The sequence below is a fragment of the Impatiens glandulifera genome, chromosome 6, assembly GCF_907164915.1.
Source record: "Impatiens glandulifera chromosome 6, dImpGla2.1, whole genome shotgun sequence".
NCBI lineage: Eukaryota > Viridiplantae > Streptophyta > Magnoliopsida > Ericales > Balsaminaceae > Impatiens > Impatiens glandulifera.
In genome coordinates this window covers 37,032,584-37,050,077 of record NC_061867.1, presented here as the reverse complement: position 1 = coordinate 37,050,077, position 17,494 = coordinate 37,032,584, and the positions used below count along the sequence as shown (strand labels likewise).

The following is a 17,494-nucleotide window of genomic DNA, read 5'->3' as shown; positions in this document are numbered from 1 at the left end:
TAGATAATTCATTTACGTTTTTAGCTTTTTAGTTTTTATTCAGAATGTTACGACTTCAAAATCATTCTAGGCCTGTCTAGAATAATCTCTTAAACTCGTGGGTTTTTTTTTTCTATTTTTGAGAATTTTTAATGAAATGACGATAAGTCGTTTTTCCCAAAAACTATGATGTAATCAAAATCTCTCACCGTAACAAATGTTCCGGTTCAATTGATTCGATACTTTCTTTATTGATATTATTTGTTCTTTTCTGTGTAGAAATTCATTTTTTTTTCTTAATTTATAATTTATAATATAAATTTCGAAAAAAAATCTACTTAAAATATATTATTTATATGGGCTCAATTTAATGATTAAAATTAATAATTAATTTGGAAACAATGTTTTATAGATTAAACATCGGATTTATTATATTAAACATATTGTATATGTATATAACACTTAACTACGAATCGTCGAATTTTTGCACTGCAACACACAATCCATTATGTGAGTGTAAACGAACCAGGTTATTTGTTTGTGGGTTGATTCATTCTCAACACATTTAGCATTTAATTTTAAAAAAAAAAGTAAGATTAAAAATGAAAAATATAAGTCTTGAACTTGAAACCTATATACTTTATAAATGCAATATTTTAACAAACAAAACTACTAAACTTTTATATTTAAAATCAACCAAATATTTTTATAAACATATGACGATGAATTATTTTTATAATTTTTTTAATATTATAAGATGGTGTTTTAATGTTAGTTGAGTGATTTTATATTGAATTATTAGTTATATAAATTATTTTTTTAAACACAAAACTATGAATATAAATTAACAATCTTTAGTGGTCTAATGATTAAAGTGTTTATAATACATAATAAACACCAAGGTTGGAATCATGCTAATGGTAAATTTTAAATTATTATAAAACTTCTTATGAAGAAACAATTGTGGTTAATTATATGAATAAGATTGTTGGTTGACCGAAATGGAGGTAAGATGGTCGATCATGTTAGGTGGAAAATTATCAAAGTGAGGTCATAAGATGAAAGATCGATTGAATTAGTAATTAGTTTGTCGAAGTGAGGGTAATAAGTCGATAATAATATTAGATTATTGTGGTACAAAATGTTCGAAGTGAGGTCACGGGATTAGTTATGACAGATCTATTAGGGAACAAATGATTATTAATATAAATCAATAATCTTAAATGGTCTAGTGATTAAAGTGTTCAATAAGAGGATCGGTAATTGTTGAGAGAGGGGTGCAATAGATTGTTACCCTTGTACAACTAAATAATGCACAAACCAATCAAACTTGTGAATTACTTGTGTTTCACACAATCTCTTTAAAAAATATAATGCTTTAAAAATAAAAGAAATAAATTTAGAAGGGAAATAACAATAGATCAACACAATATTTTATAGTGGTTCAGCAAAATGTCTACATCCACTTGCTAATATATAACAAAGTTATTCACTAAGATCAAATGGTGAATTTACAAGAAGATACACAACGATTTATAAAGAAAACTCAAAACTAGAAAACTAGAATGTTCTCTTGTGTAGTCTTGAGAAATGATATCTCTCATCTCACATTCACCTTCAACTCTATATTCTACTATTCTTAGTCCTCTCACAATAAAATTGATCCTTGCTATGAATTGATGTGGAGGATTTTAGGAAATAAGTATAGGCAAAATAAGGATCATCACTTTCATCCAAAAGTAATAATCTCAATATGAACCCAACGATTTCATAATAAGTTCGATAAAAGGATATCAATCATGAGGTTTTTTTTCATTGTAAATGATTAACCGAAAGAGTAACTCTCCAAAGGAGGATTTTGAGAAAAAGAACCGGAATAAACCAAACAAAATAGTAAGGTTGAAAGCCACAATTTGAGAAAGAATACATCATCTCTTACAATACAAGAGAAAAAAGAAGTTTAAAACTCAATGCTTTAGAAAAAAAACTACAAAACAAAAATGCCAAAAAGAAAAAAAGTATTAAACAAAGAAAATCTCCACAAAAAGAGAGAAAAATGTTTATGTGTTAGTTAACGTATTGAAATCACCATTCGTTGCTCACTCAAACTCTAGTCTTCATTGCTACATCAAAAACATAATGTATCGATTATACCAGATACACCCAGATTCAACGAAAGACAAAAAACGAAAAAAAATATGTGGCCAAGGACAACCCAAAGCTAAAAATTACAAATCCTCTCTAAAGATATTTTAAGATGAGTGAACTTTCAAAGAAAAGGAAATCCGATTTCTTTACAAAAATCACAAAAGATCAGGAAAGGATGTTCAGAGCCAAGCCCCAAACACGTTTCAAATCCAAAATATCATTATTCATTAAAGGGATTAAGGATTTATGACAATCTCTAAAAATAAAAAGAGGGGGAGAAATTGGGAATTAGGGAAACATCCATATATCCAAACACATGAGTTGTCTGTTCATAAATAAAGCATAAAAATCGTTGACTAACGAATTTGAAATGTTATGAAGATCACTTTAGAAAAAGAGGGAGAAAATATTGTGTTGAAATAATCTCTTAAAGGCAAGAGAAACCAATATCGGTACTGCAAAAGTTAAATTAGAAATTGAGTCTTTAAAAAATCTTATTTGTTGATAGGTACATGATATCGTTTTTAAACAACTCAACTAAAAACTTATATGTTGATAGGCATCCGAGATCATTCATACATGATCCACCCAAAACCCTATATGTCGATAGGTACATGATATCGTTTCTATATGATTCAACTAAAACCCTAAATGTTGATAGATAGCCAAAATCATTTGTACACGATTCAACCAAAAACCCTATATGTTGATAGGTACAAAATATCATTTCTATAAGATTCAAATGAAAACATATTTGTTAATAGGTATCCAAGATCATTTATACACGATCCAACCAAATATATTATTTGTCGATAGGTACATGATATCATTTTTGTACAATTCAACTAAAACTTTATCTGTTGATAAGTAGCCAAGATCAATTCTACATTATCCAACCAAAAACCATATTTGTTGATAGGTACATGATATTGTTTCTATACGATTTAACTAAAACCTTATTTATTAATACGTGTCCAAGATCATTCATACAAGATTCAACCAAAACTCTACTTGTTGATAGGTACATGATATCGTTTCTTGATTCAACAAAAACCCTATATATTGATAGGTACCCGAAATGATTCATATATGATTTTATCCAAAAGTCTATCTATTAATAGGTACTTGAGATCATCCGTACATGATCCAACAAAAACCCTTTTATTGATAGGTATTTGAGGTCATTGTGTATAATCCAATCAAAGTCTTATATATTGATAGGTACATAATATTATTTGTTTATGACCCAACCAAAATCATTTATGTTAATAGGTACCCGAGAACTTTCATACATGATCCAACCAAAACCCTTTTTATTGATAGATATCTGATATCATTTATATATGATTCAACTAAAATCCTATATGTCAATAGGTACACAATATCATTTCTACACATTTATAACAAAGATAAACATATGTTGATAGTAAAACTATCATTTAAATATGATCACACTACATGTTACTTGTTAGTAACTTATGTGACAACTTTATCCACTTTCACGATAAACCTATATGTTGATAGTACCACGATCATCTATATATGATTGCACTACATGTTACTTGTTAGTAACTTTTGTGACAAGTTTATCAACTTTCACAATAAACATATTTGTTGATAGTACCACGATCATTTTTACATGATCATTCTACAAGTTACTTTTTAGTAACTCATGTGAATAGTTTATGAACATTCACGTCAAAATTAAGCATATATGTTGATAGTACCCTGATCATTTTTTACATGATAATTCTACATGTTACTTGTCGGTAACTCCCATTAATAGTTTATTAACATTCACATCAAAATTAAACATATTTGTTGATAGTACTTTGATCATTATACATGTTACTTATTAGTAATTCCTATGAATAGTTTATTAACATTCACGTCAAAATTAAACATTTATGTTAATAGTACCCTAATCATTTTTTACATGATCATTCTACATGTTACTTGTTAGTAGCTCCCATATTAGGATCATTGTCAACTTAGAGAGAGGGGAGGGTCTGAATATAGTTAATAGCTTTCAACTTTCGATTCGATATTAATCATGTGAGGGATTAAGATTTGTTTCTATTCATCACAAATCTTCGCAAGCTCTTGAACAGATTCAAGTGTAGAACTACTTGCTAGATTTGAAGCATTAGGAAAATGAATACAAGGAGCAAAAAGGAAATAACACGGTGTTTTATGGATGTTCATAGATAAAAACACATACGTAACTCCTTCTTCTATTTATAGAAGGATATTCAATAGAAGGATTTGATTTATACAACAAGTGCACAAATCTAGTTAGAAAACACATGACTTAACAACCGCTTATTTATGAACTTCTAGCTAACTCTCTATTGAACATAATAGACTATGTTTAACTTATAATACTGAAATTTCACACAGAAAGAACAGTAGATTGATTACAGAATAATCACACAGTGAGAAATTTGTGTTTGAGTTAGAGAGTTAGAGAGTGTAATTAAGAAAGAGTGAGTGTAACCGAAGATTTAAGAGCGCACGAGAGAGATTCACCGTTGTCTTTGGATAGCTATTTATACTTGAAATCGCACCAATGATCAAATCTTCATTTTGGACACGTGTCAGCTATAAGATGGATGGACGCCAATAGTACAAGATCGTACATTAGAGTATGCGTTTGATCGTGGGCATACATGATTGATAGTGCGCAGAATATTCTCTAAGATCGTGTTGTACTAGATAGTACAATGCGGACAATTTGAATAATAGCGTATGTGGCAGTCGTTCATTTGTTGAGATCAATTGGCTTGTCAGGCTGTTGATAACAAACTCCATTGATGAGCTGAATAGATGGTCGAATGCTTCTTCAGACAATTGTTGAAGCAAGGCATCAAACGCTTCTTTAGACGGCTACTGAAGCAAGGCGTCTGAATGCGTACTTATTCAGACTACATGTTTGATGAAGTAAGACGGTGTTTGCTCGCGCACTTCTTCAGACCACGTCTGATGAAGTTAGACGATGACTTCTCGAGCACTTCTTCAGACCATGTCTGATTAAGTTATACGACGTTTCCTCGCGCATTACTTCAGACCACGTTTGATGTAATTCAGAATTCGCCTGCTCGCGCATTCTTTAGATGTAATTAGACGACGAATGATCGCACACTTCTTTAGACTACGTCTAATGAAGTTAGATGACGTCTGCTCACACATTACTTTAGACCATGTATGATGTAATTAGACGACGTCTTCTCGCACACTTCTTTAGACCACGTCTGATGAAGTTAGGCGACGTCTGTTCGTGCATTACTTCAGACCACGTTTGATGTAATTAGACGACGTCTACTCGCGCACTTCTTCGGATCACGTTTGATGAAGTTAGATGGCATCTGCTCGCACATTCCTTTAGACCACATCTGATGTAATTCAGACTTTGTCTGCTCGCGCATTTCTTTAGACCATGTCTGATGTAATAAGACGACATCTACTTGCACATTACTTCAAACCACGTATGATGTAATTAGACGACGTCTGCTCGCGCATTAATTCAGACCACGTTTGATGTAATTAGACTACGTCTGCTCACGCATTACTTTAGACCATGTCTGATGTAAGTAGACGATGTTTGCTCGTGCAAACTTCAGACCATGTATGATGTAATTAGACGACGTCTACTCGCGCATTACTTCAGACCACATCTGATGTAATTCAGACTTCGTTTGCTCGCACATTACTTCAGACCACACGTCTAAGTAGTTCAAACTTCATCTGATTGCTCTTGCCTCAAACTGTATTTGAAGACATACGTCTTATGAGTTATGCCTGCGTAAAGAAAAATTACACAGCTTAGTTCTATTTAAATCACAACTTAGTTTTATTCAAACCACATCATCAAAACTATGTCGTACTTATTCTCTTAAGTTAATTATCTTTTCTTCGGACGAAGAGGAAGACTTAGATTTTTTTGAATCTGTAGCTCTTTGGGAACGAGAACATTCCCCATTAGCAAATGGAGTCTTCTCTTGATCAGATGGCTTTGAGGGTTCCCCTCAACTTGTGAAGTCGGTCCCTTTTTGGAAGGCTTTGAGGGTTCTCCCTCCATAGATGGCGAATTTCTTTGTTTAGTCATCAGGGGAACATTGGACGTCTCTTTTTGAATGACAGGTATATGCTCAGTGTTAGGGGAAGCTACTTCCTCTTCTTCGAGGATTGGAGAATCTTGTTGAGCTACAGGTTGCGGTAGTGTCTACTAAGCTTTAGATAAAGGACGACGCTTGCCTTGGGGAGACGGAATGTCATTAATATGAATGAACGGCTCCTCTTCATCTTGGCAGTTGGACTCTACACCAGATGATCCGGATTGAAAGATATCAAATCTAGAGGACCCTATACCGTGAACGTATTGTAGGACAATAGAGCAATAAGCCTCCATGATCAAGTCGAAGAGTTTAAGAGCCTTTTTCTCTGAATTAGAATCCCTGTCGATTGAGTTGAAATTCGTTGTCCTCTCCTCGAGTAGAGGAAAGAGAGAACGCCCCATAGCATTTTCCACAATGAGTTCTCACCAGTTCCTTCCATTCTATTACAATTTTGTTGCTAGAAATAATTTCGTCGTATTGTGAATAGAGTCTATAACGCATCCAAGTGTCGAAGGCTTCGATCTTCTCAGCATCTTTTACCTTAACATTCTCCATGATGAGGTCGAAGATTAAATTGGCTTCATATGCGTTTTCCGGAACATCCTCAACAACACATTTTCCTTTTCCTTCTACTTCAACATATTTAGGAGCAGAAGAAGGCTCTCTGAAGGAGATTCCTTCAGTCCCGTGGACTGCCCTCCAAATTTCAAATGGTGAGGGAGCTTTCTGAACCGGTATTACTATATTTATCTTGACAAAAGACGTTGCAACATCAGTTTGAACATGTGCTTGTTCGGTAGTAATAGAAGTAGTAAACGAAGGTACTGTCACCTGCTCTGTTTTAGTTGAAATGTTAATATTACCAACAACATCTGCAACTACTAGTTCATCAAAGAAAGCAAACATGGTTTCCTGTGAATACATTCATCATTTTGACCAATTGGCTCAATAGTTGGTCTTTCAGCTTGTTCCATCATTGAAACTTCGATATTGGGCACTACCGCCATAGGAACAAAAGAAGTTACCTTAGATGACGTCTGAACATCTTTGGATGCCTTCCTTTAATTCTTGTTGACTTCCGTCATATCAACATTAGAATCAGATGCCCTAGAACGCTTCTTCTAAAAAAACAGCATGAAATCGAATCAATTGAAGAAACTATGATCGTACGATTTTGAAAACAAAACATTAACTTTTAATTGTTTATTTTTTTTTTGATGTTTTTTTTTTTTTAAAACATAAAAAATAGCGTGAAAACAGATAAATATAAAGATTTTTAAATGTTTTTTTTTAAACACTAAACATTAGCTTTAAAACGTACAGTTTTGAAAAAATCAAGTTAGTTTCGTACTAATTTATTTAATTTTCGATGTTTTTATACAAAAAAAAAAAACAAAAAAAAAGTAGCATGAAATCAGATCAATTGAAGAAACTGTGATCGTACTATTTTGAAAACAAAACATTAATTTTTAAATGTTTATTTAATTTTTGATTTTTTTTTAAAAAAACATAAAAATTAGCGTGAAAACGGATCAATATAAAGATTTTGAAATGTTTTTATATAAAACACTAAAGCTTTAAAACATAAGTTTTTGAAAAAAACACATTAATTTCGTACTAATTATTTGATTTGCGATGTTTTTATACCAAAACAACATAAAAATAGCGTGAAATCGGATCAATTAAAGAAGTCGTGATCGTACATTTTTTTAAAATAAACGTTATATTTGAACTATTTAAATGATTTTTTGATGAATTTTGAAAAAACATAAAAATTAGCGTAAAAATGGATTAATATAAAGATTTTAAAATGTTTTTATAAAAAACAATAAACATTAGCTTTCAAACGTACGGTTTTGAAAAAACGCGTTAATTTCGTGCTAATTATTTAATTTGTGATGTTTTTATACGAAACACATAAAAAAAATTGCGTGAAATCAGACCAATTTGAAGAAATAGTGATTGTAAACGCCCTTCAGTTGTTCAAACTCACCTATTTCGAAATTCTAAGAATTTTTTTTTATAATATAATGATGAATCAAATAATTAAATTGATCATCATATAACGGGTGCGATCATACCAACACTTATGCACAGGATCCCATCAGAATTCCGCAGGTACGCCTTCTTGGGCGAGAGTAGTTCTAGGAGGGGTGACCCCTTGGGAAGTCCTTCTCTCGCACTCCTTTTTGTTTTTTCTTTCTTTAGAACAAAAAAATAACGATTAAATTGGAGCATATTGAATAAACGTAAGTGTTGCACTCATTATATAATGATTTAATGAAAAATACACAAAACGTTAGCTTTATAACTTACGATTTTGATAAAAAAACGTTAATTTCAAATGGTTTATTATTATTTTTAATATTTTTATAAAAAAAACATAAAAATAGCGTTAAAACGGATCAATGTAAAGATTTTAAAATGTTTTTATAAAAAAACAAAAATATTAGCTTTGAAACGTACTATTAAAAAAATGTTAACTTCGTATTATTTATTTGATTTTCAATGTTTTTATAAAAAAAAATACATAAAAAATAGCGTGAAATCAAATCAATTAAAGAAACCGTGATCGTACGATTTTGAAAAAAAACGTTTATTTGCTGTTTATTTGATTTTTTAAGTGTTTAAAAAAAACGTAAAAATTAGCTTGAAAACTGATCAATATAAAGATTATTAAATGTTTTTATAAGAAAACACTAAACGTTAGCTTTAAAACGTATGGTTTTGAGAAAAAAACATTTTAATTTAGAATTAATTATTTGTTTTCGATGTTTTTATACAAAAGAAACATAAAATATATCTTGAAATCGGATCAATTGAAGAATACGTGATCTTACGATTTTGAAAAAAACCCGTTCATTTCGAACTGTTAATTTTATTTTTGATGTGTTTTTAAAAAAACATAAAAATTAGCGTGAAACGGATCAATATAAAGATTTTTAAATGTTTTATATAAAACACAAAACATTAGCTTTAAAACGTATGGTTTTGAAAAAAACATGTTAATTTCGTACTAATTATTTGATTTGCAATGTTTTTATACAAAAATAACATAAAAATTAGAGTAAAATCGGATCAATTGAAGAAGCCGTGATCGTACGATTTTGAAAAATAAACGTTAATTTCAAACTATTTGTTTGATTTTTGATGTTTTTAAAAACACATAAAAATTAGCGTGAAAACGGATTAATATAAAGATTTTTAAATGTTTTTAAAAAACACTAAACAATAGCTTTAAAATGTACGATTTTCAAAAAAAACACGTTAGTTTCTTACTAATTATTTGATTTGCAATGTTTTTATACGAAAAACATAAAAAAAATAGCGTGAAATTAGACCAATTTGAAAAAAAGTGATTGTAAACGCTCTTCAGTCGTTTAAACTCACCTATTTCAAAATTCTATGAAAATTCAATTTTTTTATAATATAATGATGTATCAAATAATTAAATTGTTCATCATATAACCGGTGCGATCATACCAACACTTATGCACCGGATCCCATCAGAATTCCGCAGGTAAGCGTGCTTGGGCGAGAGTAGTTCTAGAATAGGTGACCCCTGAGAAGTGCTTGTGTCGCACTCTTTTTTGTTTTTTCCTTCTTTAGAACAATAAAATGACGATTAAATTGGAGCAAATTGAATAAACGTAAGTTTTGCACTTATTTTATAATGATTTAATAAAAAAAAAATACACAAAACATTAGCTTTATAATGTACGATTTTGATAAAAAAAAAAACTGTTAATTTCGAACTGTTTATTTTATTTTTTAAATTTTTTTAAAGAAAACATAAAAATTAGCGTGAAAATGGATAAACATAAAGATTTTTTATTTTTTAATAAAAACACAAAATATAAGTTTTAAAACGTATGGTTTTGAAAAAAATACGTTAATTTCGTACTAATTTTTTGATTTGCGATGTTTTTATACGAAAAACATAAAAAACGTGAAAACGGACCAATTTGAAGAAACAGTGATCGTAAACGCCTTCGGCCGTTTAAACTCGCCTTTTTCGAAATCCTAAGAAAATTCAATTTTTTTATATAATGATGTATCAAATGATTAAATTGTTCATCATATAACAGGTGCGATCATACCAACAATAATGCATTGTATCCCATCAGAACTCCACAATTAAGTGTGTTTGGGCGAGAGTAATTCTAGGATGGGTGACCCCCTTGGAAGTCCTCGTGTCGCACTACTTTTTGTTTTTTCCTTCTTTAGAACTAGAAAAAAAACGATTAAATTTGAGGAAATTGAATAAACGTAAATGTTGCACTCATTTTATAATGATTTTATTAAAAATACACAAAACAATAGCTTTCTAACGTACAATTTTGAAAAAAAACGTTCATTTCGAACTATTTACTATTATTTTTGATGTTTTTATAAAAAAAAACATAAAAAAAATAGCGTTAAAACGTGCGGTTTTAAAAAAACATGTTAATTTTGAACTAATTATTTGATTTGCGATGTTTTTATACAAAAGAAACATAAAAAATATCGTAAAATCGAATCAATTGAAGAATACGTGATCGTACGATTTCGAAAGAACGTTAATTTCGAAATGTTTATTTTATTTTTGATTTTTTTTTTAAAAACATAAAAATTAGCGTGAAAATGGATCAACATAAAGATTTTTAAATTTTTAATAAAAAAACACAAAAAAAATAGTTTTAAAACCTACGGTTTTGAAAAAACACTGTAATTTCGTACTAATTATTTGATTTGCGATGTTTTTATAAGAAAAACATAAAAAAAAAAAATAGCGTGAAAACGGACCAATTTGAAGAAACTGTGATCGTAAACGCCCTTTGACCATTAAAACTTGCCTATTTTGATGTTCTAAGAAAATTCAATTTTTTTTATATAATGATGTATCAAATGATTAAATTGTTCATCATATAACGGGTGCGATCATACCAACAATAATGCATCAGATCCCATCAGAACTCCACAGTTAAGCGTGCTTAGGCGAGAGTAGTTTTAGGATGGGTACCCCCCTTGGAAGTCCTCGTGTCGCACTCCTTTTTATTTTTTCTTCTTTAAAAAAAATAAAGATTAAATTTGTGTAAATTGAATAAACTTAAATGTTACACTCATTATATAATGATTTTATGAAAAAAATACACAAAATAATAGCGTTATAACGTACAATTTTGAAAAAAACGTTAATTTCGAACGATTTACTATTATTTTTTATATTTTTATAAAAAAAACATAAAAAATAGTGTTAAAACAGATAAATGTTAAGATTTTAAAATGTTTAATAAAAAGAAACACAAAATATATGCTTTAAAACGTACTATTTATTTAATTTTCGATGTTTTATACAAAAAAACAAAAAAAAATAGCATGAAATCGGATCAATTGAAAAACCGTGATCATACAATTTTGTAAAGAAAAAATTAATTTTTAACGATTTACTTGATTTTTTATAAAAACATAAAAATTAGCGTGAAAACGGATCAATATAAAAATTTTTAAATGTTTTCATATCAAACACAAAACATTAGTTTTAAAACGTACGGTTTTGAAAAAAACACGTTAATTTCGTACTAATTATTTGATTTGCGATGTGTTTATACAAAAACAACATAAAAAATAACGTGAAATTGGATCAATTGAGGAAGTCGTGATCGTACGATTTTGAAAAAAACCCGTTAATTTCGAACTACTTATTTGATTTTTGATGTTTTTTTAAAAAATATATAAAAATTAGCATGAAAATGGATTAATATAAATATTTTTAAATGTTTTTATATTAAAACACTAAACATTAGGTTGATCTCGGTGTTATCAATAGAGACTAGGGTCTGACTATTGTTAACAGCTTACGATAAACTCTTCGATAATATTAATCCTATGAGGGATTAGTATCTTTTTCTATTATTCACAAATCCTCCAAACTCTTGAAATAGATTCAAGTGCGGAAGTCGTCAAATTTGAAGTTTTGAACAACCGAATATAAAAGGCAGAAGGTAAAGAACACAGAGAATTTTATGGATGTTCGGAGATAAAACTTCTACGTCACCCCTTCTTCCACAACCGAAAGGATATTCACTAAATACTTTTGAATTAAATACAAATCATTGAGCTAGCTAACTCTACGTTAAACAGAACAACCTCTTTTCAACTTACAATATTCTCATAGCTAAATAGTAATTGAATTTCTCTCTTGATCTTGAAGGATGTAAGAGCAAGAGCAAGATTGTAAGTAAGGCAGTAAGTTAGGTAGTTCGTAAGTGAACAAGTTAGTCGTTCGTTGTCTTTGAGCATTTATTTGTAGTAAAAGGACACCAACGGTCGAATCTTCTTTGTGGACACGTGGCATGTGTCCATTGGACAGCCGCCTATAGTACCATAGTACAACTAGCTTATTTGTAGTAACGCATACGTGGCATTCATTCATTTGAAATAATTAGCTAGCTTGTCAGACTGCACAAAAGTGAGTGGAGCAGGAACAGACAACTAGTTGATCGTAGTTAGACGTATACTTTTTTCAGATGGCTGTTAAAGCAAGACATTAGACGTGCTCCTTTAGACCGTGTCTAAAGGAGTTATACGTCCTCGTCTAACTACACATTCCTTTGGACCGCGTCAAAAGGAGTTAGACGTACCCGTCTAACTACGTTTCCCTTTAGACCGCATCTAAAGGAGTTAGACTTACTCGTCTAACTACTTTTCCCTTTAAACCGCGTCTAAAGGAGTTAGACGTACCCGTCTAACTACGTTTCCCTTTAGACCATGTCTAAAGGAGTTAGACGTACTCATCTAACTACATTTCCCTTTTAACCGCGTCTAAAGGAGTTAGATGTACTTGTCTAACTATGCTTCCCTTTAGACCTCGTCTTAAGGAGTTAGACGTCCGCATCTAACTACACATCCCTTTAGACCGCGTCTAAAGGAGTTAGACTTCCACGTCTAAAGGAGTTAGACTTCCACGTCTAACTACGCTTCCTTTAGACCGCGTCTAAAGAAGTTACACGTACACATCTAACTACACATCCCTTTAGACATCGTCTAAAGGAGTTAGACGTATCCGTTTAACTACGCTTCCCTTTAGACCTCGTCTAAAGGAGTTAGATGTTCTCGTGTAACTACGCATCCCTTTAGACCGCGTCTAAAGGAGTTAGACTTCCACGTCTAACTACGTTTCCCTTTTGACCGTGTCTAAAGGAGTTAGACTTTCACGTCTAACTACGTATGACGTCTAAGATAGCCTGCTTTAGACCACGTCTAAAGTAGCATAATCTTATATATGCACCTACACAAAACAAATAGACAACTTAACTTTATTCTATTTAAACATAATCAAAACTACGTTGTTAAGATAATGTTCTAGATCATAGTTTTTATTTATTTCTATTTCAAGTTAATTATTTCTCACTTAATTAACTCTTTTCTTTAATTTGTTTTAATTTTTCCCAGTAATTTCTCTCTTTTTGATAATGTTAAAACTATGCAACCTTTATTAAGCAAAACACCCATCAAATAAGATTAAGATCAAAGTAATTCACCAAGGTATTTAAACATAATTTTAAAGTTAAAAACACAAGGATAAAGTTTTAGTGTCCTTCCCTTTTTACTCATGATTCTTCAGTTAAGAGGTTTTGGAATTGACTGATCGCTCGACGTCCACTGCCACCTCCTCTGTCGCCTCCATGACCTTGGCCTCTTCTATCTGGTTCACAACTCCCTCCGCCTCCTTCAGCAGCTTTTTGTTTAGATTTTATTCGAGTTCCTCGAGCAGAAGTTCATCCCCCTCTTTTTCTTTCTTCCCTTCTTTTAACATTATCCGGGTTGGCAGCAATAAGAGCTTTTTCTTTCACAGCAGCAGCTGCAACATCTTCTTCAGCTTGAAATTGCATTGCAATGGTGTTAGTTTGCTCTAATCGCTTAGCCTCTGCCCTTTTTAATGAGTTAGACATCTCCATTACTTGGGACTGAATAAGTTCAATTATGGACTTTGTCTCTTGGTGATGCTCTAGGTTGAAATTCTTTGATTCAGCAAGATGATCCGACTGTTGTTTATAGAAACTTCAGCACAAACGGGAAACGATAGAACTGTTTTAAGGGAAATGTGATAAACACATGCCTCGAATCAACATCTCAAATCGGTGATTTCATTTCTTCGTATTTTTATTTTCTTTGATTTATTTGTAATATCGTTCTCTTATATATTTTTTTTGTAATTCTGAAGACATGAATATTAAACAATTGTATAATCAAGATTTTCTATACACGAACTTTAAAACTCCCATAAGCTTACCTTAACAGATAAAAAGGAGTGAGCTTCCAAGCTTTTTACACCGCCAATACACCCAACACCCAAGCTCATGAGAATGTTAATATATTTAACCTCTCAAATCAATTGTAAGTCCAAGATTTGGAGCCGCACAATAAATGATATTTTTCGAGTAGTTATAAAAGCTTAATATCAATATATGTACAGTAAAAGATAGTTTAATTCACATGAAAAGATAGATCTGGATCAGTCATGTTTGCAAGTGTAAAAATAGTCGATTCAAAAATCTTATAAGTATTCATAATTTAGCATAATCATAAAAGCAAAAGATGAGATTAAGGCGGATAGAGTATAATATATTATATTTGTAAGATAATATTATAACATTATAAATTGTGATAATATCAATATTATATTATTTAGTTTCCTTATATTTCAATTATAACGTCTATATAATAGACATAATTTATGTAACCATGAATAACAATTCAATACAATCTTTCTCTTTATCTTTAGTTTAACATGATATTAGAGCCTTGTTATTATTCTTGAGTCAATCAAGTGATAGTCTTCTGTTGCCTCCATCAATGGTTACATTAGCCATTGATGGATGAGTTTAATCATTTATTATTAATATTTGTTATGTCGGTGTTCTTAAATAACTTATCTGGAGTCTTGGATTTTGTTTGAGTGAATTTGTTGTCGTCTAGTTGGATTGAGGATTTTAGTAGTTTGATTGGTCTTTGTTTGATTGGTTTTGGTTGTTTTGTTGAGGAAATGGAGTTGAATTTGGTTTGGGTTTTCCCTAAGTTTGTAATGTTTAGTTTGATTGGTTTTGGTTTGGTTTGGTTTGGTTGTTGTGTGTTGTTGATTTCAGTTTGGTTTTTTAGTTTTGGTTTGTTTGTTAATTTTGGTTAGTCTGAATCGGAGAAGAGCTATTTTTTTGGTGGATGGTCAATGAATTAGACAGAAGAAAAAAGAAGGAAGAGAAGAAGATCAAGAATGCTACGTAACTTCTTATTATTCGCGCTTTCATTTTCTAATTGTCAAACTTTCAATGTTTATTGTTGTTGCATTGTATGTTTGAGTGGGGATGTTAGAGTATAATATATTATATTTGTAAGATATTATCACAACATTATAAATTGTGATAATATCACAACATTATAAATTGTGATAATATCAATATTATATTATTTAGTTTCTTATATGTCAATTATAATGTTTATATAATAGACATAATCTATGTAACCATGAATAACAATTCAATACAATATTTCTCTTTATCTTTAGTCTAACAAAGGCGGCTAGTAAAACACAAACTTACTATGGCAAAAGAAACTAAAGAATATTAGAATGGTCGTTGTGTTTGAGAAATAGAGAAGTGATCGTATAGAAATTGTCGATAAAAGTATGATAGGAATGAAAATCGATAACTTTGCCGAACAACTACTTGCCACCTCCAATAGAGGCATCTCTTTTAAGTTCTGGCTAGGATCTAAGAGAGAGAAGCTAAAAAGATTAATATTGGTATAGTAACATATGTTATGTACCGTTGCTATTGATTAAATAAATTAATAATTTGCTTTTTTTTTCTTTATTATTAACGACGAGAATATTGTATTGTGGCTAATATTTGTAGCTATAGATCTATTTTTTTCTAGTGAGATAAAAACAAATAATCATAATTATATAAATACCTACAATTATATAATTGGTCGCCTCTCATATACCGACGACTCTATAAGTGGTCGCCATAAATGTACCAATGTTTAGTAAGTGGTCTCCGTAAAGCCCCATGTATCGACGATTTTTGTTCCGTTTGTCATTGATGTAATTGATGTAACGTTTTGATTGGCATTTGTTGGTATAAGACTTTTTTTTACTAGTGTTAAAAGTTTTATTAAAGTTGCTTTTGTATGTATATGTGTGAATAGATGTAATCGTGCAATCATTCTACTTAAAATTAGTAGAGAAGTTTCAAACTTTCAATGGACACGAAGGGAAATATTCATTAGTGTCGGACATGAGGATGATGGTACATGGGAGAAGGAGAATATGTGAAAACAGGACGGAGATCGAGCATTGGGTGTCATATATGCAAGCAGTGCAGCCTATTGTGATACAACCTAAGGACATTAAAAAGAAATATATGCTCCTCTAAATATTTGAATATTTAACTTATACTATTAAGTTTACAAAAAAAAATACTAATCAAATAAGAAAAAGTAAATTAATTTTGTTTTAATATATCAGAAATCTATAATGTTGTAAAAAAATATAAAAATAAAACAAAATATGCATAATACCTCCCAAAAATACCCAACCCTTAAGACTTGACCTTTATTCAACTAAAGTAAGTTCATACATTCTATCCCAAGTTCATGACTCATGAGTGAAGGCTAATTAATGGGAACTTGTTAGTTGTGTTTGAAGAATGGGGATGTGATTCATATTTCTTTGGTCAAGAGACAACTACTACTCATTACTCGTGTGAATTAAGAAATTAGCACAAAATAATAATAATTAATAGATATATATTCTTGTATGTATAGCCCTAAAAAAATTATTATTATTTTTTTTTATAGGCTATATAATTTTAATTTTTTTTTCTTTTTTTTATGAAGAGAGTGTTATGATAAAATTTGGAAAACATTAGATATTATTTCTCAACCTCTTTAATGATTTTTTAGTATAAAAAATTGTTATATTTTTATTTCCACCATTCAAATTTAAATTGTTGTATTTTGTTCAGTTCATTGTCTTATACTTTTATATAGTCGTATCAAATTTGTAATGTCGGATTTGTGTGATTCGTATAAAACTCATAATTTGCATTGAATTGTTTAATGCTCATATCAACCTATATATTTTATTGGTGATATTGTTTCGAGTCCGTGTTCATCCCCTTCTTAGCCGTAAATTAGACGTAATTATCTAATATATAATTATTTTTCATATTTTTAATAATGAGTTATTTGTTTTATCTATTTGTACAAGT

General features: G+C 30.4%; 3 pseudogenes; all 3 read left to right on the top strand.

Moving 5' to 3' along the window:
- The first annotated feature begins 9,711 nt into the window (after positions 1–9,711).
- Positions 9,712–9,829, top strand: LOC124944140 (annotated as a pseudogene).
- Positions 9,830–10,328: 499 nt separating this feature from the next.
- LOC124944218 lies at positions 10,329–10,447 on the top strand (annotated as a pseudogene).
- Positions 10,448–11,154: 707 nt separating this feature from the next.
- LOC124944220 lies at positions 11,155–11,273 on the top strand (annotated as a pseudogene).
- Positions 11,274–17,494: the final 6,221 nt, after the last annotated feature.